Raw genomic sequence first — 13,548 nt, forward strand, 5'->3', positions numbered from 1 at the left:
GTTTCTGAAATGTTTTTGATGCATAGGTAGTGTGATCCTTTTCATAGCTTGTTTTGAATGTGCTTTAGTGGGTTGAGTGCCAGGTACTTTTCGATAAAGTTATATAGGTATCCATTTTGTTCTATAGGCAGTCTGTTTTTCTTTCATTCTTTGCTGAAGTGCATTGCTACAGTACTAAAATACTGATACAAATGTTTGTACTTTATTTCTGATCCTGGTAGCAGGTGCAGAACTGACAGCAAATGGACACAGTAGATCAATATGGAATTATGGCATGCTTTAAAGCTGTGTTAATTGTTGTACTATCTGTGCCCCTTGACCTCGGGGCTGCTGTTGGTCTCTGCACATCTGCTATCATCCTTGCATAAAGCCACATCAGCACGCATACACAATTTTTACGTTTATTGGCATGGCTGAATGTTATTTGCTTGTTTACTTTGGGAAGACAGTATGGCAATATATAGAAAAAACCTGCATCATTGGAAAAAATGGGAGAGATTCAGTTGAGTCCACAGTGAAGTAGGTCAGTAGTCAGGCCACTCACTAACAAAGCTGGCTGAGTCTCATTGCTTAAAAGGGTGTCTTGTAAGCAAACAGGCTTTAACATGAAGATGACTTTACTGTATATATTAATTGAAAACCCAGCTGCCATGTATATCTATCACTACATATTATACGCAGTAGTACATAACAGCATTATATTTGATTGAAATGTGAAATATTCACATCCTAGTCATGTTATAAATAAAGTAAATTTATCTTGGAAATAAAGTAGAGTTAGGCTTCCTGGTTGTTAATATTATTCTGAAAACTACATATATAACCCCAGTTTTATCAGCATAAACAAAGATCTGGATAGCTATTGCAAATCAATTCATAAAAAAGCTACTTTTTGCATACTTTACAGTAGTGGCCAAAATTGTGGAAACCATTTGGGAAAAGTGTATTTTTGAGGTTTGATGACTAATAACGCCAGCTTTTTTTGTAGTAGTACTATAAAATTATATGTCAATGGAAAGATAATTTAATCAAGAATGTAATGCAACAAGGTTTGTTCAATTATCTGTATTCTATGAAAAGTTATAGCCAAATAACCAGAATAAGGAAGCACAACTTCCTTAGGTTGATATCAGGTAGCTTTCCATCTGATTGTAGCCAATGAGCATGAATGTTTAGAGAGCCAGTCAGGTGTCATCTTGTTTTGCCAATGAACCAATCAGATCACAGTAGGATTCAGTTATTGATGTCATGTATTGAGGCTGAGAGGAAGACATTTGTCAGTGTGTTATGTGATTGCTATAAATTGGTTGGGGTTTTTTTGTGTTCTTTCATTTAGTGAGCTTGTAAAACGTAATAAAATTAAAGTAATGGTGCAAAGAGTTGACTGGTCACCCAGAAAGCAATGTAAAATTGTATTGTTAAGTGAACAAGGGTACAGTAATAAAGAAATTAGAAGAAAAAATTGTGAAAACTTATCCAAAGGTGGCATTTCTAAGTTTTTGAAGAGGTATAAGGAGACTCAGTCACTACAAAACCACACTGGTAAAGGCAGGAAAAAGGTGCACAACAGAAAGTGATGATAGAAGAATTAAGAGACTGTGCCTGTGTGACAGAAGAAAATCATCTGGGTGTATACAAGATGAAATGGTGTGATGCAATGTGAAGTTAAGTGCAAGGACTGTTCGGCACAGACTGCAGGAATTTGGCCTAAAATCTAGAATTCCACGAAAAAAGCCACTTTTACCTCTCAAAAAGCATTGAAAAGCATTACATTCTTGATTAAATTATCTTTCCATTGATATATAATTTTATGATACTACTCCAAAAAAAAAAGGTGGTGTTATTAGCCATCAAGCCTCAAAAATACACTTTTCCCAAAAGGGTTCCACAATTTTGGCCACTACTGTACATTATTCTTGCACATCTATAAAATGTTTGCTTCTGTATTTCACAGAATCTTTGTTAGTTCTTAGTTCAGCTGCTTGACTTACCACCTTTGCTCTATTTTCAGCACATTTTTATTTGCCAGGCTTAGTTTTCCAACCATTATCCATTCTTTTTACATTAGTTTCAGGCTCTCTTTATTTATTAAACACCTTTATTGTTCTTTCTTCTTATTAACAATGCACAGCTTCTCTTTCCTTATTCTGATCTTTAATTTTTTCTCATTGAGTTTACTATGTCTGCATTCTCCTCACATGATAAAATGTATCTGATGTTTCCCAGTGGTGAAATCCAAATTTTTTTACTACCAGTTCTGTGGGCGTGGCTTGATGGTTGTGGTGTGGCTTGGTGGCAGGGGAAGGATACTGCAAAATCCCTATTCCCACCCCACTCTGGGGCCAGCCAGAGGTGGTATTTGATGGATCTCCGAACTACTCAAAATTTCCATTACCGGTTCTCCAGAACCTGTCAGAAACTGCTGGATTTCACCCCTGGATGTTTCCATAAACTGAATAGCTGTCACACCAACTTAGAAAAGTATATGCAGGTCGTTGTGTATGAACCTTTACGGTGTGTAAAAAGAACAGCTTTTCAAGGAGTCCAGTTCCAACATATATAAATAGTTTTGTCATTCTGCCTTGATCACAGAGTTAGTGCTTGTAAATGGATGTTTCTGATTGTTTAGGCTCTAGCAATGAGCACATTGCTAGTGGGTAAACAATCAGAAAGGTCCATTTACAAGCACTAAGTTTGTAATCAAGGACAGAATTGTAGCCATAGTCTAATAAATATTAGTTTAATATCCCTTTTGCCATTATTTGCTTGCCCACACTGCTATGCAAACTCAATTAGATTGATTGCTAGCAGATGGCTGGTTTGAGTACATAGTCAACAGTATTTAAGTTCCTAGTTACAGATATTTATTCAGTATAAAATTGACTTGCCAGGGCCAAAGACTTTGTAATAAAATAGCTGTCATTAATTTAAGATTTTTCTGATTTGATAATAGTGGGCCCATTACCTTAACTAAAATAGTGTAATTGCTTTAATGTTTGAAAGAGAGAACTGCTGCAGTCATTAAGCAATGCAACTGTTGTAAATTAAAAGCATTTAATATTGAATTAAGATAGTTAATGAATATTAACGTTGTTGTTTGGTCCTAGTCTGTCTTTTGTGGCTTTTCTCATGTCGGTCTAACATCATTGTAATGCGCCCTTAATGCTTACTTTTAGCAGATACTGCTTTATGACTTCTGTAACATTATATGTTGAGAATAGAATGAATGGCTGCTATTTGTTTTGTTTAAAATATTTGTTTCTGAATGCCTAGGAAAATATTTGGTAGTAGCAATGGGAACCAGTGTGTGTATAAGATGGACCTTTACATAATTCGTGCACCAAAAGAATGAATCAAAGTTATAGACGTTTCTATCAATTTTTCTGGAGAAAGAACTAGAATGGAAATATTCCATTGCATTCCTTCATGTGTTTGTAAGTTTTTCTTTATGTATGTGCCCCACTGCAGTTGCTCTTGGCTTGCCTCTTGAGAAGAACTTGCCATTGGCCCATCCTGGCCTTCATTGAAAGAGTGGCAATCTTCTGGTGGAGATGATATGATATTCTTCACTTTTTCTCTATCTGTCCTGTAAGCTATATTCTGCTGTCCTATAAGCTATAATCTTTTTCTTTGAAGGTTTGTTAGGTGCTATAGTTTAAAAAAGGAGGGATATATATAGAGAGAGTTCAATTCAGCTACTCCAGCTAAAAAGCTTAATGCGGAACTCCCAGTTTTCCTGTATCTTATTCAGTATAATTAATATAGAAAACTACAGTACTAATTGTATTGTTATTTCTAAATGAGATGCTATTGTATTCTGTTTCTTCCTCATGTTTGTGTATATAACAAGGAATAGCAAACAGAAAGAAAATATATGAAATATTTAAAACATAATAAAAATATAACTATTTTAAAATAGCTAATGGTAGTACTGAAATTACCTTTTCTGGGAACAGTGGAAATAAAGAAAACAGCAAAGATTGCCCTAAGAGAGAGGATTGGCGATTGAAACAAAAGATCTTCCATACATAGATTACAGATTCAACATTATCAGAAAAGATCCTCAGGCCTTTTATATTTATCAAAAAAAGTTTTTTTTTTTTGTCTCTATGGTAAATAATACCCCATTGTAATTTTTACATTCCTTTATTACTTTCTAGAACAAGATAGACTAACTGGATCCATCAGTCACTTATATAAGTAATTAACTTCTACAATATATTTCGTCTTTGCCTTTTGTCTTCTAGGAAATCTGCTACCTCATTTTATCTAATCTACTGGCACACCCTATTAGAAGACGTAAGAGGATTGGATACCGTAAACTATTAGTTCATCACAGGACAAAAGTGGCTCATCTTAATTTGTCTAATTAGCATCTTATATATGGACCAGCTGCCTTCTTGAACAAAACCAGATGATAAGATTAATTTATTAATTGCATATTAATTCTTGCATGCATCAACCATATGGGGGATCTTTCCAAATCCACTGTAGCAAATCCATTATGAGAACAGAGTAAACTCAAGACCAATTGTATCTGCAGAGAACAGCACATTGGAGCCATGAAAAATGCTTGTGTCATCCTAAGTACAACCCATCTGTGTCCCTCCTGCTCTTTGTTACTCATATTAACACATTTAAGAACAAAACAAAACAGTGCATTTAGTAACTGTGTTTCTGGGAATTAGTACTCCTCTCTTTGAAAACAAAGCTCAGGTCTTTCCTCTACCCCAGGTTTTCTAAATTCATAAATTAATTATTTGTATTAATATTATGCTCAGGCTTATGTGTTTTTAAAGTTTATAGTGCAATGAAAGTAATTCAATAGTTTTGCAATAGTTAAAATTTAGCTCTGTATACACACAGGATGTATCAAAAGTCAAACTCTGTAGAAAGTTTATTTTATAAATTAAAATAAATATTCAAATTAGTATACATTTTCTTCTAAACACTTATTTGTGCATAGCTGCTAAACATTCCTAACTAAAGTAACATTTCCCTCCCCTGAAAAATACATTTATTAATATAATTATTCAAACTTAATCAGAATAGAATTGGAAGGGACCTTGGAGGTCTTCTAGTCCAACCCCCTGCTCAAGCAGGAGACCCTATACCATTTCAGACAAGTGATTATCCAATCTCTTCTTTAAAATCTCCAGTGATGAAGCACCCACAAATTCTGAGGGCAAGCTGTTCCACTAGTTAATTGCTCTCTCTGTTAGGAAGTTTCTCCTTAATTCAAAAAAGGGACGTGATGATGTCAGGGCGGGTGGGTGGAGCTTCCCGCCGCCGGCGCTACCGGATCACACAATCCGGATAGAGCCAGCTGAATTTCACCACTCCTCTAGACTAGACAAACTCAGATCCTGCAACTGTTCTTCATATGTTTTAGCCTCCAGGTCTTTAATCATCTTAGTTGCTCTTCTTTGCCCTTTTTTTTCAAAGTCTCAACAACTTTTTTGTAATGTGATCAAAACTGGATGTAGTATTCCAGGTGTGGCTGGAATTATTTAACTTATTGTGACTTATTATCTAATTTATTGTGATTGGCTTATGGGGGCTTGAATTTTGGTGTACTCATTGTGGCTGCATGTACAGGCATATGTGATTATTATTTCACAGTGATCTTTGGCAGAGACATACAGAATATGGTTGAAATAAAATATCACATTCCTGAACAGTGCATAATAAAAATGATTGATTTTCACATTTTAAAAATGCTTAAAGAATCTGTAGAATCATATCTTTACTAAAAAAAATTCAGTTGTACAGATAATCCTCAATTTATGACCACAAATTGAGCCCAAAACTGCTGTTGCTAAGGGAGACAGTTGTTAGGTGATTTTGCCCCATTTTCTGACTTTCTTGTCACAGCTGTTAAGTGAATCACTGCAGTTGTTAAGTTAGTAACATGGTTGTTAAGTGAATCTGACTTCCCCATTGACTTTGCTTGTCAGAAGGTCGCAAAATGTGATTACTTGACACCGGGACCTGCAACCATCATAAATATGAGTTATTTGCTGAATGTCTGAATTTTGATCATGTGCCCATGGAGATACTGCAGTGTTTGTAAGTTTGAAAAATTGTCATAAGTCACTTTTTTCAATGCCGTTGTAACTTCAAATGGTCAGTAAATGAATTGTTATAAGTCAAGGACTATCTGTAATGTAACCTGGTGTTATAGAAACTTATCACAAACGAAGCTATTTACCACCAAACTTATTTACCATCAAACCATGAAGAGCTTTATAGATTCAAATCAGCACTGTAAATTGCACCTAAAATCAAATAGGAAAGCAATGTAGGACCTGCAAAACAGGTGTAATCCCTGTTGGGATAGGATTCAAATCCCGGCGCTATCGGTTCGCTATCGGTAGCGTGTGGTGCTTCTGTGCACGCACAGAGCGTTTTTGATGACATCTGGGTGGGTGGGCGGAGCCTCCCCCGCTGCCGCTACCGGTTTGCCCGAATCGGGGCGAACCGGTAGAAACCCACCCCTGCTCTGGGGCTATTGCATTTTGTACTAACTGAAGTTTCGGATGGTCTTTAAAGTTAGCCCCATATAAAATATGTCGTGATAGTCTAATTGGATGTTGATGAGGTCAAGAACCACTAAACAATTCAAAATGAAAATCAAAATTTAAGGATAGTGCCATAAACCAGAGATGATAGTCCCAGTGGTTAGCAGCACATTGAGTACCATACCAAAAAGTCCTGGATCTCACTTAGAAAAATCTGAACATTGACAAAATTTCCATCTGTCCATTACAAAAGGCCACACATGCTTGGATCCCTACATATATAGGTCAGCATTACAACATTTTAGGTTCTTCAGAAGAACTCAATGCATATGAAGGCCAATATCAGCTAAAGAGCTGGCAGCTGTGATTTCACATTGCTGGGTATATAATATTAATAATAAACAGTTTACAATAAATAAATAGCTCTGAGTAGCCGAAGCTTAGGGAAAGAAGTTAGTGTTGATAGTTTAATGAAAACACTGGTTCTCAAAAATTTGGATTTATCTATCCATGGAATCTGCATTTTAATTTTATGAGATTCTTAAATCAAAATAGAATTTTAGTAATATGGACTGAACTCATTACAGTACACAATTCCATTCAGTGATTTATATTTGGTTGACCATGCTTTTTATACTTAGAATGTAATATTTAATGTGATTATAGTACATGTAATATTCATAACTATTACATATGTAATATTCATAGCCATTCACAACTAATTGGTAATATTTAAAAAAGCTAAAATCTTCATGATATGTTTAAATCTTTAGCTTATCTATATTATACCGCTATTATTTTTTAATGTTCTCTCTTGTTGTTTTCTCAAAACTATTTGTTTTTTAAAAAGGAAGAAGAAAAAATACTAGCTTAGTCTGCTGAAGAAAAAAAAAAGCAAGATAGATCTAATTAGTGCTTGGATAGGAGACAGAAAGTCAACATGGACATTTACACGTGATCAGGAGTTAAGCTCTGGTGGTCTGCCAGCTCCATACTAATATAGCTTTTTTAAATAAAACCTAGCAAGAATAGGAATAGGCTGAATTGTTCTGAGCTTAAAAAGAATATTGTGTACAAGAAAACTTACATAGCTTCCCTTTTTCACCTATCAGGTAGGGGTGTTTTAAATGGCTGTGATATTTGAAAAGGGATCAGTAATTATTGGTTGCCTACAGATGGCAGCATTTTACCTTTTTTCCAGATTTTGTAAATCTGTTGTACTGTTTTGGGAAGTAGCTAATTATGCTTCGCCCATCATTACCATCTGTTCTGATTTTTTTCCCTACAGAAAATGACTATAACAGGTTACCCATATGTTAGCTTCTTTTCAATGTCCTTAAAAATCTTTCTTCTTGAGCAAAAAACATCTTTATAGCATATATTTCAAAATTCCATAGCTGTCTTTGTAAAAAGTGTTACATTGATTTACCATCGCTTCCATTCTCATATGATAATATTCATGAAATATTTAATCTCATTTTATCTGACTAATAAAACTTTAAACACTGACCACCAGAGACACTTTCTGCTTCCTAGAAAGAGAGTGACTGGCCAAGGTCACCCAGCCAACTTTGTGTCTAAGGTAGAACTAGAACTCCCAGTCTCCTAGTTTGAAACCTTAATCACTACATCAAGCTGGTTCTCTTCTGATTTAGTTTACTGGAATTAGGGTGATGATATTCTGTTCTGGAAATGGCCTGTGACAGATTCATAGTGCAATTAAAACAAATGTATTATGGGGAAGGCCATTTTGTTAAATTAGAAAATGATCAATTTTCAAATAGTTAGTGTTCTCAAGGAAAAGATAAATCAGTTGACCAAAAGATGGATCTGATCTAATATTTTTAGTTTTGATTGTCAAGACACTTAACAATTTTTTAAATGATCAAACTCTTTAAAAAAATTTCTTGAGCACCTTAGCTGAATGTTCTTGGCAGTGTAAGTGGTTTACATTGCTATTTTTCAATTCCAGAACAAGCTTGCCTAGGGCCATAGAAAATAGTTAATTTTCATTTTTAGCTGTCAACTCTAGGTTAATGATTAAGATAACAGTTCTGTGTAGAAGTTGGTACCTCTTAGACTGTGCAATCAGCTAAAGTAAATGTACTAAGTAAGTGCCAGCAAGCTTGCAACAAAGTACTGAGTAAATAAGCAGAGCACTGATCAGAAGGTAACCCACAGTATATTTAAATAATTAAGCAAATTCAGAAATAGCATTGAGCTATCAATGGTAACTAGAAGCAGAACTGATTTGTTGCTATTTAAACTTGGAGGAATTTATTGCACTGAAAAATAAAGGCTTTTGTGCAGCACTTCTATCTCTTCAAAGATATAGTACATTATTTATTAACGTTTTAGTTTAGAATGTATTCCGTGTCTTTGTAGAAGGAGCTATGTAAAAACAATATTTTTTTCAACAAATGTGGAAATTAATGTATATTAAGATCCATATGTATGTCATATTTGTTTTGTCTACATTAATTTCTTCAAAATAATTTTGAGTTAAAATAATTTAAAATTCTTAAATTTTACTTTCTCTTTTATTTTTGCAAAAACAACCACTGCCTATGGTCGCTCTATGAGGGAGATAGATGGCGTCCAAATCTTTTTATATATTCCCTTTTATAGATACATACTGGTGGTACAGAATGAAGTTCCTAGACAGACATTAAGGAGTTGAGGACTTTGATTCTTTGTTGTTCAGAAGTTCTGAATGTAGATAGAGGAGCATCAAGGTTTTTTGCATAGACACATGATAAGTTTACAGTCTGGAGCTCCTATTCGTTGAGATTTCCTGAGGGGGTTGCTAATTTATTTGTATTGATTGTAATATTGACTGTTTACACTTTAATCTCATTTTCTTTTTTTAGGGTCATGTCTTCCTTGACCTTACAGTAGATTACAGTAGAAATATATGTAGCTGTTCTATCTGCTGCTGACCTGCATACTAATTAGTTGGCTATATTATGAAGTATTTTATTAATATATTTTGTGTATATTTTAAACTTCTTTTTAAATATTGGTGATTTATGAAATTATTTGTTGTAATGCTTACAGAATACATTGGAACCAACTTTCAGATTTAAATACAGAACTGAAAATTTGAAACAGGCCATGGAGCCTGGTTTTGGAAGATAACATTTATGACAATTCTATAATTTATTCTTTGAAGTTGAATTCATGTAAAACCCTCTGTGCTGAGTCATAGTATAAAAGTATTGTAACCATGGTTTTGGGATTATATGTCTCATAATTCCTGAATTTGACATGCATGTTTTGATTTATGGAAATTATAATTTTGACTCTTGAGGCATAAGTTTACATATCAGCACCACAGACCTCGAAATATTTCTATGTAACTATGAGTATTTTACTAAATTGTTAAAAATTTGGCACACGATGCATTTACTTTTGGTATTCTGTGTGTGTCATTTAGGTGAGGATGGATATGAGACTATCTTTGACATATCATTTTAAGGGGACTATACTGTTCTGCAGAGAGTTAAATGGTGAATGTTGGAGTAAATTATTTCTGTCCTTTTTCATATTACAGAAGTTCTGGTCAAGGAAATTACTATTTTCATTCCTCAGTGTCCTCGTCCCGTTCCCCCCCATACTTTTCCTTTGTTTCATCAATGTGAATTGGCCATACAATTCACAAATACTAGTATCTTACTCTCTATTTATTATATAATATAATTATACTATACTACACTACACTACACTAGTTATAAATATCTTATTCTGATGTGCTTATACTTATAGTCTGCGATGGTAGAGAAAATGAATCAGTAATCAAGAATACTAAATTAAAACCTGTGTGTGGAAAGTGTTATTATTTATGGTAAAATAAGATAATTATAAGAAGTTCTCCTTTTACTTTCTTTGTCTCTCATCATAATCCCATTTTATTGTCAGTCTGCCAATCTCCTTCTCAGGATTTCTGATCTCCTGAAGAAGCTGCCATGAATTTCTTCTAAGCAGTTACCTACTTTATAATCTTCTTTGCAAAGATGTTTTATCTGTGGCTCTTGCTTTGGCTTATATGGTGCACAGGTTGTTGGGCTTTTGTTTTTGTTTTTAACAGCTGTTTTAAGGAAAAATGTGACTTACTTTCTGATTCTTCTCCAGATCCCCAGTTTAATTAATTATCACTTCTTAGGAGCCAAGGCAGTATTAAGATGCATGAAGGCTGAGGCTGCCTAGTTGAAAGAGACTATTGTGAGTAGAGTTCAATTCATGATGGGAGGGCAGCTAAATTCATTGCTTCTTGGGAGAGGTTTTGTGACAAGTACTCACTTTTGTTCTGAGGGATAATGCCGGGGGTTGGCTAAGTCTAGATGGTTTGAAAAGGGAAAAAAAAAAAAAGCCTCATAACTTATAAATTATTTATTATTAGTTCTTGTAGAAGTTTGAATTGGAAAACAACCAAGTATGTAGCAACTGAAATATATGGGGGTTTTTTTTGTGACACCTCATTTGGCAATGCTTGTAGCTTAGTATATTTGTCATGATATAGGGTACATATGTTTTCTCTACCAAAACACTGGTTTAACACTCTATAGCCGTGATGGCGAACCTGTGGCACGGGTGCCACAGGTGGCACGCTGAGCCATATTGGCGAGTGTTCCCTAGCTCATCTCCAGGGCGCATGTGCGCACCGGCCAACTGATTTTCAGGCCTTCCGGTCCCACCAGAAGTCAAGAAACTGGCTGTTTCCGGCCTCCGAGGGGATGGGGAAAGCTGTTTTTGCCCTCCCCAGGCTCCTAGAAAGCCTCTGGAGCCTGGGGAGGTGGAAAAAACGGGCCTACTGAGCCCACCGTGCCATTGCGTGCCAAAAGCAGGGGGAAGTGTGGGGGGGTCACGTGCGCATGTGTGGGAGGGTGGGGTGCATTGAATTATGGATGAGGGCACACGCACCCGCAAGCTCCCCGCTCGCCCCACTTTTGGCACATGATGGCAAAAAGGTTAGCCATCACTGCTCTATAGTCTATACATATAACAAATGCGTTTAGTACATTAAATGAAAAAGTGTTCTTAGAGGCAAGCCATGTTAATCTCTGGTTGCTACTGTTTAATCAAGCCACTGCTACCATAGTGCTCTATGGTAGCACACTAAGCATCTGATAAAGTGAGCTGTAGCTCACCAGAGCTTATGCCTTTTGAAGTGCATTGGTTTGAATAACTGCTACCAGATTTATTCTAATGGTACTGTGAAAGAATTATCCTTTAAAGCCCTTAAAATTTATGTATTATATTTTAACATGCCCAAACATTATTCAAATCTCCATTAGCCTGCATTTTTTGTTATTAACTTTATATTATACCCATCCTTCAAAGAATTCCCAATCATGAACATAAATTCTGTTTCCTGTTGTAAAGTAGGTTGCATTGGGAAATGGTGACTTATCCAAGGTCATCTTCATGGTGGAGTGAAAATTGAATCTTCCCTGTCCTTCATCATATATAATACAGGTGGTCCTTTACTTACTAGCACAATTGGGGCCAGAATTTCCATCATAAGTCATTGTGATAATAAGTTGAGTTGGACCCAATTTTATGACAATTTTTACAGTGGTTGTTAAGCAAATCACATAGTCATTGGTAGGAGATGATCAGACTGAACCTGAGGGAGGAGTCAAACAGTTCATCAGTCATGAGTCCCTGTGTGACTACAAGAGATTTAAGTCCAGCCCATCTTGAATACCTTTGACTCTTATCTACCACCAATTTGCTTTGACTGCTGGTAGCTCAGATTCTTGTAGAGAGCTTTAGCTTGCAATAAATCTTTATACTCATTTGAATCGCCTGAAACTCCTGATTTCCCCAGCGCTTGGCAATTAAGCACAGCTTTCCTAATAGACCTTTTTTGCTCAAAATCGGAGGTAAACATCAGATACTGGCAAAAAAAATGTGAATCACAGGCATATGACCATGGGACATTGCAGATGGCTGTAAAACTAAGCCAGTTGCCAAGTGCCCAAAATGCAATGCCATGACCACAGTGTGTGTGTGTGTGTGTATGTGTGTGTGTGGTGGGGGGCTGTCCTAACTTTGAAACAGATTGTAAGTAATTTTTGGGGAACTGTTGTAACTTTGGTCATTAAACAGTTAACTATTCTAAGAGTTAACCCACTGAAGATTGGACATTGAAATATGTATTGTGTTCATGCCCACCAGATGAATTGTAGTCATCAATTTGATACATGCTCTACTTACTTTACATTATTTTCATTTCTACCTGTGATTTTGCAAATATTCAAGCTTCGTTGAGTGCTTCACAGTAGCATTTTATTATAGAGAGAAAACTACTCAACAAGAATTATTTTACTATGGAAAATTAAATTCAAAAGAGTTAAGCCTGAAATTTCTCAGCAAATTCATCTTTCTTCATTGATCAACATTGAATATTAAAAGTGCATAATTCAATAATACTTTCATTATTCTGTCAGTCTTGTACTAGTTGCCTCCATATTAAGATGGATATAAGCCTTTGCACTGCTTATTGTTTTTATTCTGGTACACGCTGATGCAACTTTTAAGAGAAGTTATTACGGTAATCAGGGACACATGCATTGTCTACCCATTTACATTGCTGTGATGAAACAAAGTTGGTTGAAGTGTTAAAGGGGAAAACTATTAACGCATATGGTATTCCAATCTGAGTCTATGGAAAGGACTGAGATGGCCCCTGCTGTTGGTGTTTCTTTGGGGAAATGAGAATTCCTTTCAGTGTCAAGCTAAGGCATTGCTTGGTCTTTCTTTGAAAGGGCAGTCTGACTTCTTGAGCCTCAGCATTGTGCTACAGGCATGCCCCACTGAGCACATTAATAGCGTGCTTAGCATTGTTCTCTGCAAAAATTGTGAATTGCTTCCAAAGACACAAAAGAGATGATGCTTTCACTTTAAAAATCCTTCACTTACCAATATTGTTTAAGACATTTTAGATAGAAATTTTACCTAAGTGGGAATTGTAAACCGTAAGTTAGTTTTAACAAATCCTGTGAGTGAGTCAATGAATGAATGA

This window comes from Pituophis catenifer, unplaced genomic scaffold, assembly GCF_029215685.1.
Source record: "Pituophis catenifer annectens isolate HBS135680 unplaced genomic scaffold, rPitCat1.0.hap2 SCAF_1, whole genome shotgun sequence".
Classification (NCBI taxonomy): domain Eukaryota; kingdom Metazoa; phylum Chordata; class Lepidosauria; order Squamata; family Colubridae; genus Pituophis; species Pituophis catenifer.